Source organism: Salmo salar, chromosome ssa06 (genome assembly GCF_905237065.1).
Source record: "Salmo salar chromosome ssa06, Ssal_v3.1, whole genome shotgun sequence".
NCBI lineage: Eukaryota > Metazoa > Chordata > Actinopteri > Salmoniformes > Salmonidae > Salmo > Salmo salar.
The window spans coordinates 67,060,427-67,068,636 of NC_059447.1; the positions used below are offsets into that span (position 1 = coordinate 67,060,427).

Below are 8,210 nucleotides of genomic sequence, written 5' to 3' on the forward strand. Positions count from 1 at the left end.
GTGTTGCTACAATGCTGTGTTGTTGTCTTAGGTCTCTCTTTATGTAGTGTTGTGGTATCTCTTGTCGTATTGTGTTTTTTGTCCTATATTTTAATTTTATTTTTAATCCCAGTGTAACGGCTGTCTTTAGAGAGAGTGGACCAAAATGCAGCGGAGTTAGTGTTCATCATATATTTAATGATCAAATGGACACTATACAATACAAAACAATAAACAGACAACCAAAACAGTCCTGTCACGTTTAACTTCTCTAGGGCCAGTGGGACGATTTCGTCCCACCTACGTAACAGCCAGTGGAATCCCGTGGCGCGTTATTCAAATACCTTAGAAATGCTATTACTTCGATTTCTCAAACATATGACTATTTTACACCATTTTAAAGACAAGACTCTCGTTAATCTAACCACACTGTCCGATTTCAAAAAGGCTTTACAACGAAAGCAAAACATTAGATTATGTCAGCAGAGTACCCAGCCAGAAATAATCAGACACCCATTTTTCAAGCTAGCATATAATGTCACATAAACCCAAACCAGAGCTAAATGCAGCACTAACCTTTGATAATCTTCATCAGATGACAATCTTAGGACATTATGTTATACAATACATGCATGTTTTGTTCAATCAAGTTCATATTTATATCAAAAAACAGCTTTTTACATTAGCATGTGACGTTCAGAACTAGCATACCCCCCGCAAACTTCCGGTGAATTTACTAAATTACTCACGATAAACGTTCACAAAAAACATAACAATTATTTTAAGAATTATAGATACAGAACTCCTCTATGCACTCGCTATGTCCGATTTTAAAACAGCTTTTCGGTGAAAGCACATTTTGCAATATTCTAAGTAGATAGCCCGGCATCACAGGGCTAGCTATTTACACACCCACCAAGTTTAGCCCTCACCAGTCAGATTTACTATAAGAAAAATGTTATTACCTTTGCTGTTCTTCATCAGAATGCACTCCCAGGACTTCTACTTCAATAACAAATGTTGGTTTGGTCCCAAATAATCCATAGTTATATCCAAATAGCGGCGTTTTGTTCGTGCGTTCAAGACACTATCCGAAAGGGTAAATAAGGGTTACGCGCCCGACGCGTTTCGTGACAAAACATTTCTAAATATTCCATTACCGTACTTTGAAGCATGTCAACCGCTGTTTAAAATCAATTTTATGCCATTTTTCTCGTAAAAAAGCGATAATATTCCGACCGGGAATCTGTGTTTTAGTACAAAGAGAGAGAAACTAAAAACGTGGTGTCGCCCCATGCACGCGCCTCAGCTCATTGTCCTCTGATAGACCACTTAACCAAAGGCGCTAAAGTTTTTCAGCCAGTGGCTGGAATTACATCATTCAGCTTTTTCTCGGGTTCTGAGAGCCTATGGGAGCCGTAGGAAGTGTCACGTTACAGCAAAGATCCTACATTTTCAATAAACAGAGCCAAGAAGCCCAAGGAATGGTCAGAGAGGGTACTTCCTGTACAGAATCTTCTCAGGTTTTTGCCTGCCATATTAGTTCTGTTATACTCACAGACACCATTCAAACAGTTTTAGAAACTTTAGGGTGTTTTCTATCCAAAGCCAATAATTATATGCATATTCTAGTTTCTGGGCAGTAGTAATAACCAGATTAAATCGGGTAAGTTTTTTATCCGGCCGTGTAAATACTGCCCCCTAGCCCTAACAGGTTAACACAGTAACAAGAACAATTACCCACAAACCCCAAAGGAAAAGTAGGCTACTTATGTGTGACTCCCAATCAGCAATAACCCTCTACAGCTGTGCCTGAATGGAAGCCACACGGCCAAAATAAACCAAACAAACAAACCAACCTACACACTTCTCTTCTGCCACGTCCTGACCCAACTACACCCTCTACTGGTCAGCACGTGACACGCAGCCCCCGTCCCCGCAGGAGGCCTTTTGGTAGGCCGTCATTGTAAATAAGAATTTGTTCTTAACTGACTTGCCTAGTTAAATAAAGGTTAAATAAATAAAAAATGTAATATTGTATATTTGAGATTCTTCAAAGTAGCCACCCTTTGCCTTGATGACTGCTTTGCACACTTGGCATTCTCTCAACCAGCTTCATGAGGTAGTCACCTGAAATGCATTTCAATTAACAGGTGTGCCTTGGTAAAAGTTAATTTGTGGAATTTCTTTCCTCATTAATGCGTTTGACCCAATCAGTTGTGTTGTGACAAGGTAGGGGTGGTACACAGAAGATAGCTCTATTGGGTAAAATACCAAGTCCATGTTATGGCAAGAACAGTTCAAATAACCAAAGAGAAACGACAGTCCATCATTACTTTAAGACATGAAGGTCAGTCATTCCGGAACATTTCAAGAACTTTTAAAGTTTCTTCAAGTGCAGTCGCAAAAACCATCAAGCGCCAATGGTGTAAAGTACTTTGGTACAAAATACTTTAAAGTACTACTTAAGTAGTTTTTGTGGTATCTGTACTTTACTACTTATATTTTTGACAACTTTTACTTCACTACATTCTTAAAGAAAATAATGTACTTTTCACTCCATACATTGTCCAGAACACCCAAAAGGACTCGTTACATTTTGAATGCTTAGCAGGACAGGAAAATGGTCCAATTCACTCACTTATCAAGAGAACATCCCTGGTCATCCGCATTGCCTCTGATCTGGCGGATTAACTAAACACAAATGCTTCATTTCTAAATTATGTGTGAGTGTTATAGTGTGCCCCTGACAATCCGTAAAATAAAATAAAAACTAGAAAATGTACCTAATAAGGAATTTTAAATGATTGTTACTTTTACTTTTGATACTTAAGTATATTTAAAATCAAATACTTTTAGACTTTTACTCAAGTAGTATTTTACTGGGTGATTTTCTATTAAGGTATCTTTACTTTTACTCAAGTATGGCAGTTGGGTACTTTTTCCACAACTGTCAAGCGCTATGATGAAACTGGCTCTCATGAGGACACCACAGGAAAGGAAGACACAGAATTACCTCTGCTGCAGGGGATAAATTCATTAGAGTTACTAGCCTCAGAAATCAGCAATTAACTGCACCTCAGATTGCACCTCACAGAGTTCAAGTTACAGACACATCTCCAACATCAACTGTTCAGTATATACTGTATACTAATACTGTGAATCAGGCATTCATTTTTTATTTATTTAACCTTTATTTAACTAGGCAAGTCAGTTGTCTTATTTTCAATGACAGCCTAGGAGCTCTGGGTTAACTGCCTTGTTCAGGGGCAGAACAACAGATTTTTACCTTGTCAGCTCAGGGATTGCGATCTTGCAACCTTTCGGTTACTAGTCCAACACTCTAACCACTAGGCTACCTGCCAACTCATGGTCGAATGTCTGTAAAGAAACCACTACTAAAGGACACCACTAATAAGAAGAGACTTGCTTGGGCCAAGAAACACGAGCAATGGACATTAGACCGGTGGAAATCTGTCCTTTTGGTCTGATGAGTCCAAATGTGCGATTTTTGGTTCCAACTGCGGTGGTTTTGTGAGACGCAGAGTAGGTAAACGGAGGGTCTCCTCATTGTGGTTCCCACCGTGAAGCTTGGAGGAGGAGGTGTGATGGTCCTTTGCTGGTGACACTGTTGGTGATTTAATTACAATTCAAAGCACACTTAACAAGCATGGCTACCACAGCATTCTGCAGCGATATGCCATCGCATCTGGTTTGCGCTTAGTGGGACTATCATTTGTTTTTCAACAGGACAATGATCCAAAACACATTTCCAGGCTGTGTAAGGCCTATTTGACCAAAAAGGAGAGTGATAGAGTGCTGTATCAGATGACCTGGCCTCCACAATCCCCCGACCTCAACCCAATTGAGATGGTTTGGGATGAGTTGGACCGCAGAGTGAAGGTAAAGCAGCCAACAAGTGCTCAGCATATGTGGGTACTCCTTCAAGACTGTGCATTCTTCAAATTCATTATTTTACACAATATCTTATCACAGCACTGGCAAACCATGGTTAACCAACTCCCTGACCAAGATGGCTGACCTTTATCAGAATGGTCCATGGCCATTCTAGTATTCCAATTCCACATTTATGGGAGTGGGTCTTTAAGTAGCCCAGGTTTTTGGATTGTATATTACTATATGGAGTTTTGAGACAAGTTCCCCTGGTTCTACACATTTAATTAGCATAATGTGTAATAGCAATGTAATGCATTGAAAGCTACAGAATTTCAATTGGACATGATGAACTTCTACAACTTTGCAATGTCAGCTCATTGGTGGTCTGTAAAGCAGAAATGTTGCAGTTATTTGGAAAATTGACACAATATTGCACAACATGTTGACACAGAGGGAAAACATGTTTTCCCTTTGTGTTTCAAGAGGACGGTTTGAACTTGTAAGACCACTGGACTATAAAAACTGAATTTAAAGTCAGTCAGATTATTGTGTAATTAACTCTCAAACATGGTTGCATAAGAACATTTCAGTCAGTTTCAGGGGAGGAGTTAATGAAAAACAGTGCGTCGAGTTACAGTATCTGCGACTGGAATAGCCTATCCGGTAAACAGGCTCAAAGGCTCGACGACGCGTATTTAGGTAAGCCACAACTATTACCTTTAGCCTACTGTTTACTCTAAGTGCATAATCATGTATAGTTGTTGATAGATATCAGAGAACATTTCTTTTGGTTGTCGTAGTTCACTTCAACAAATTAGATTATTGGCCTATGCCTACTTGAATGGTTACATTGCCCAAAGACAACTTTACTCATTGATGCACCAGTCTGCAACAATTGCTGTCATATTAAGACCTCACAGTTCTTTAGATGACAACTTTATTAAATGTCAAATAATTGTAGCCTCATTAGGTACATTTAAAGGGGGAAACTGGGATTGGTAGGCCTACATCCATTTTCTGATTCTTGAAGAACATACTGTATTTTATAAATTGTCTTACCCCATCAGAACCCCAAATAAATAGCTTCAAAACATGGTTAAAACTGTAATTACAATGGATGGTCAGTCCTTGCATTCATAGTACCCTCTATTTGAGAGTGGTTACATTTCTCCAGCCCCATCCCTCAGTTGTTTGCCAAAAGAGTGTCACAGTTTTTGAATCTCAGATTGCCCCTTTAAAACAATTTTACTGGCCACATAATAGGTCTCATGATAATCGTTCAGCCACATCAAACGAAGCCATAATTATATTGCCCAAGGCACTCTCATTGGTTTACTGACTTGGGGGTAGAAGTGATTCATTCGTATAATACAAACATCCTTATGTAAGCCTTGTGACACCTGACTAGAGTAAGGCTGTGTACCCAGCACACAAATAAAGTATTTTCATTATCAGGTTGGGACAGAAACTGTGGACTATGGATATTTCAAAGAGACAGTTAAATGTGAATTCGCTATAGCCAAGGATGTCTCATCTGAAGCGGATACTCTAAGACTGATACAGCCAACAAATTCATTTATGGACTGTAGCCCTGTAATGTCATAACAATCATTTGAATTATTTTGTAATAATTTGCATTATTTTCTACTTTCTGTCAGGGGGATGATGAGGAACCTTATACTGCTGGCTGTCTTTGGAGTCTATCTGCAGGTGGTGAAATACACCCCAAGATGCCCACTATATTGCTCTATAGCAGCTTGCACCAGCCAGTCTCTACATCAGGTCCCTCTGCTGCCTCCATACATTACCATTGTGTATATGAGTGAAAACTACAGTGAGATCAATGAGACATCATTCTCTTGGCTTGAAGGGTTAAAGGAACTGGACCTCAGTTGGCAACGAGGAAATGGGCTTATTATAAGAACTAACACCTTTCAAAGGCTGGCAAACTTGGCAAAGCTCTATTTAGGACATAACTCAGGTTTACAGATCGAACCAAATGGGTTTGTGGGACTGTCTAACCTGAACTCTCTCTCTATATAATTGTGACCTGACTGAATCTGTGTTTACAAGGTGACTATCTCAGACCCCTGGTCTCCTTGGTATCGCTAGATCTGTATGGTAACCAGATGAAAGGAATTCAACCTGCACTGTTCTTTGTGAACATGAGATTTCCAAGAGCTAAATGTTACCCTAAACAGGATGAAAAGCTTATGTGAGGATGATTTGCTTGGCTTTCAAGTCAAACACTTTCAGCTCCTTGACTTGAGCAGCATCCAACTGAATAGTATGACTCCACGTGGCTTTGACTGGAAAATATGCAGACATCCCTTGAGTTTGAGTTTATTTTATTTTTACAGGGACAGTGCACATTAATCAACGTTTCAGTAAAAGTGCCGGTTTTAGCCAGCCGGCTAATTTTCAACCGCAGTCCCTGGGCAGGTTATTAAAAACAATTACAATATAGACAATCATTGAACAGTGAGCACACGCAGAGTAACATAGGACAAGCAAGACATAGCATACAGACAGAGCAACATAGGACAAGCAAGATGTAGCATACAGACAGAGCAACATAGAACAAAAAGCAACAAGACAAAATCCATAAAAACAACAGTGTTTCCACACCTCACAAGTTACAGACAACAGACAACATGGAAAGTGGCAATACACAGCTAGTGATTATGTTCACAAATCTGATTGACCTTTAGCCATGTCTTCATGCTTTTTGTGAAAGTGTGATATGTGGTGCAGTTGTGTGTCTGATGGCAGTGTATTCCAGACATGGGAAGCTCTCACAGAGAAAGCGGATTTACTAAAGGTGCTTTTCCTTAAGGGAACTATACAGTCACCTCTCATGGCAGACCTTGTGGATCTGCTGCCATATGTTTGGGTTTTCTGTTTAACAAAAATACTGAGTGGAGGGGGAGCTAGGCCATTTAGGATCTTGAATACAAGACATGCGTCGGTGTATTGAGCTCATGCTTTCTGAGGATGTAACAGTGATGATGGCTATTGGGCTTCCTATCGAGCACTTTGAGAGCCTGTTTGTAGACAGACTGAATAGGTTTTAATGTTGTATAGCAAGCTTGGGCCCAACTAGTCAAGCAGTATGTTAAGTGGGGGAGTATCATCGATTTGAAGTACAGTCTTGCTACCTCTGTGGTCAAACAATTTCGTATAAATCGGAAATTAGCTAGGTTGAATTTGGTTATTTGAATGACCTTTTTCACATGCTTTTTAAAAGAGAGGTTGGAATCAAGTATGATGCCAAGGTACTTAAAAGCAGATACCACCTGGAGCTTCTCCCCTGACACAGACATCTGGCTCAGTAGCATCTGTTGCCCTCTTTGTGAAGAACATGCAAACAGTTTTTTTCACATTGAGATGCAAACACGAGTCACTGAGCCACTTTGTAACCTGGACCATTACAGTAGTGAGTTCTTGTGCAGCTTGTTGTTTGCTCTTTGCATGCACATATATCACTGTATCATCTGCATACATTTGAACTTCAGACCCAGTGCAGACAGAAGGCAGATCATTAATGTACAGGCTGAACAGGAGGGGCCCCAGTATTGACCCTTGGGGCACGCCCACATCATAGCTAAGAGTGGGCGACAGCTCATTGCTCACTCTGACACACTGAGTTATGCCTTCAAGGTATGATTTCATCCATCTCAAGGCATCGGGGGAAAAGTTCAACTTGGACAATTTTGTGATGAGAATCTCATGGTAAACAGTATCGAAAGCCTTCCTTAGGTCCAGAAACACAGCCCCAACAATGCCCCCTTTGTCCATCTTGGACTTCACATTTTCCAGAAGAAAGCAGTTGGCCGTTTCTGTGGAGTGTTTCGCTCTGAAGCCAAACTGCATGGAGTGTAATGTGAAGGGGCTGTTGTTGAGGTGGGAAATCAGTTGTTCTGCTACACACTTTTCAACAACCTTCGACACCACAGGTAGTATACTAATGGGCCTGTAGTTACTCACGTCAGCAGGGTCGCCCGATTTAAAGATGGCCGTTATTATGGCTGACTTCCATACCCTTGGAAACACCCCCAGACCAATAGATGTGTTGGTGACCTTAGTAATGGGGCCAATGAGTGACTCTTTGTAGTTTTTAAGAAAGGTAGAGTCCAGCCCAAACACATCTTTAGATTTAGAGTTCTTTAGTGAGCTAATCACCTTGTTCACCTTTGACTCAGAAACCTCCCTTATGATGAAGAGAGGTTGAGCGTCATTCACTAGCACTGAGCCCAATAAACCAGTGGAGGGGTTCTGTGTCAGTACCTTGATAGAGTCAATAAAGTAGGAATTGAAGGCTATTGCGACTGCAT

The 8,210-nt window shown here is 40.4% G+C and overlaps 1 pseudogene; it reads left to right on the forward strand.

The window, feature by feature from the left end:
- The first annotated feature begins 4,140 nt into the window (after positions 1 to 4,140).
- Positions 4,141 to 6,346, forward strand: LOC123743480 (toll-like receptor 5; annotated as a pseudogene).
- The last annotated feature ends 1,864 nt before the right edge of the window (positions 6,347 to 8,210 follow it).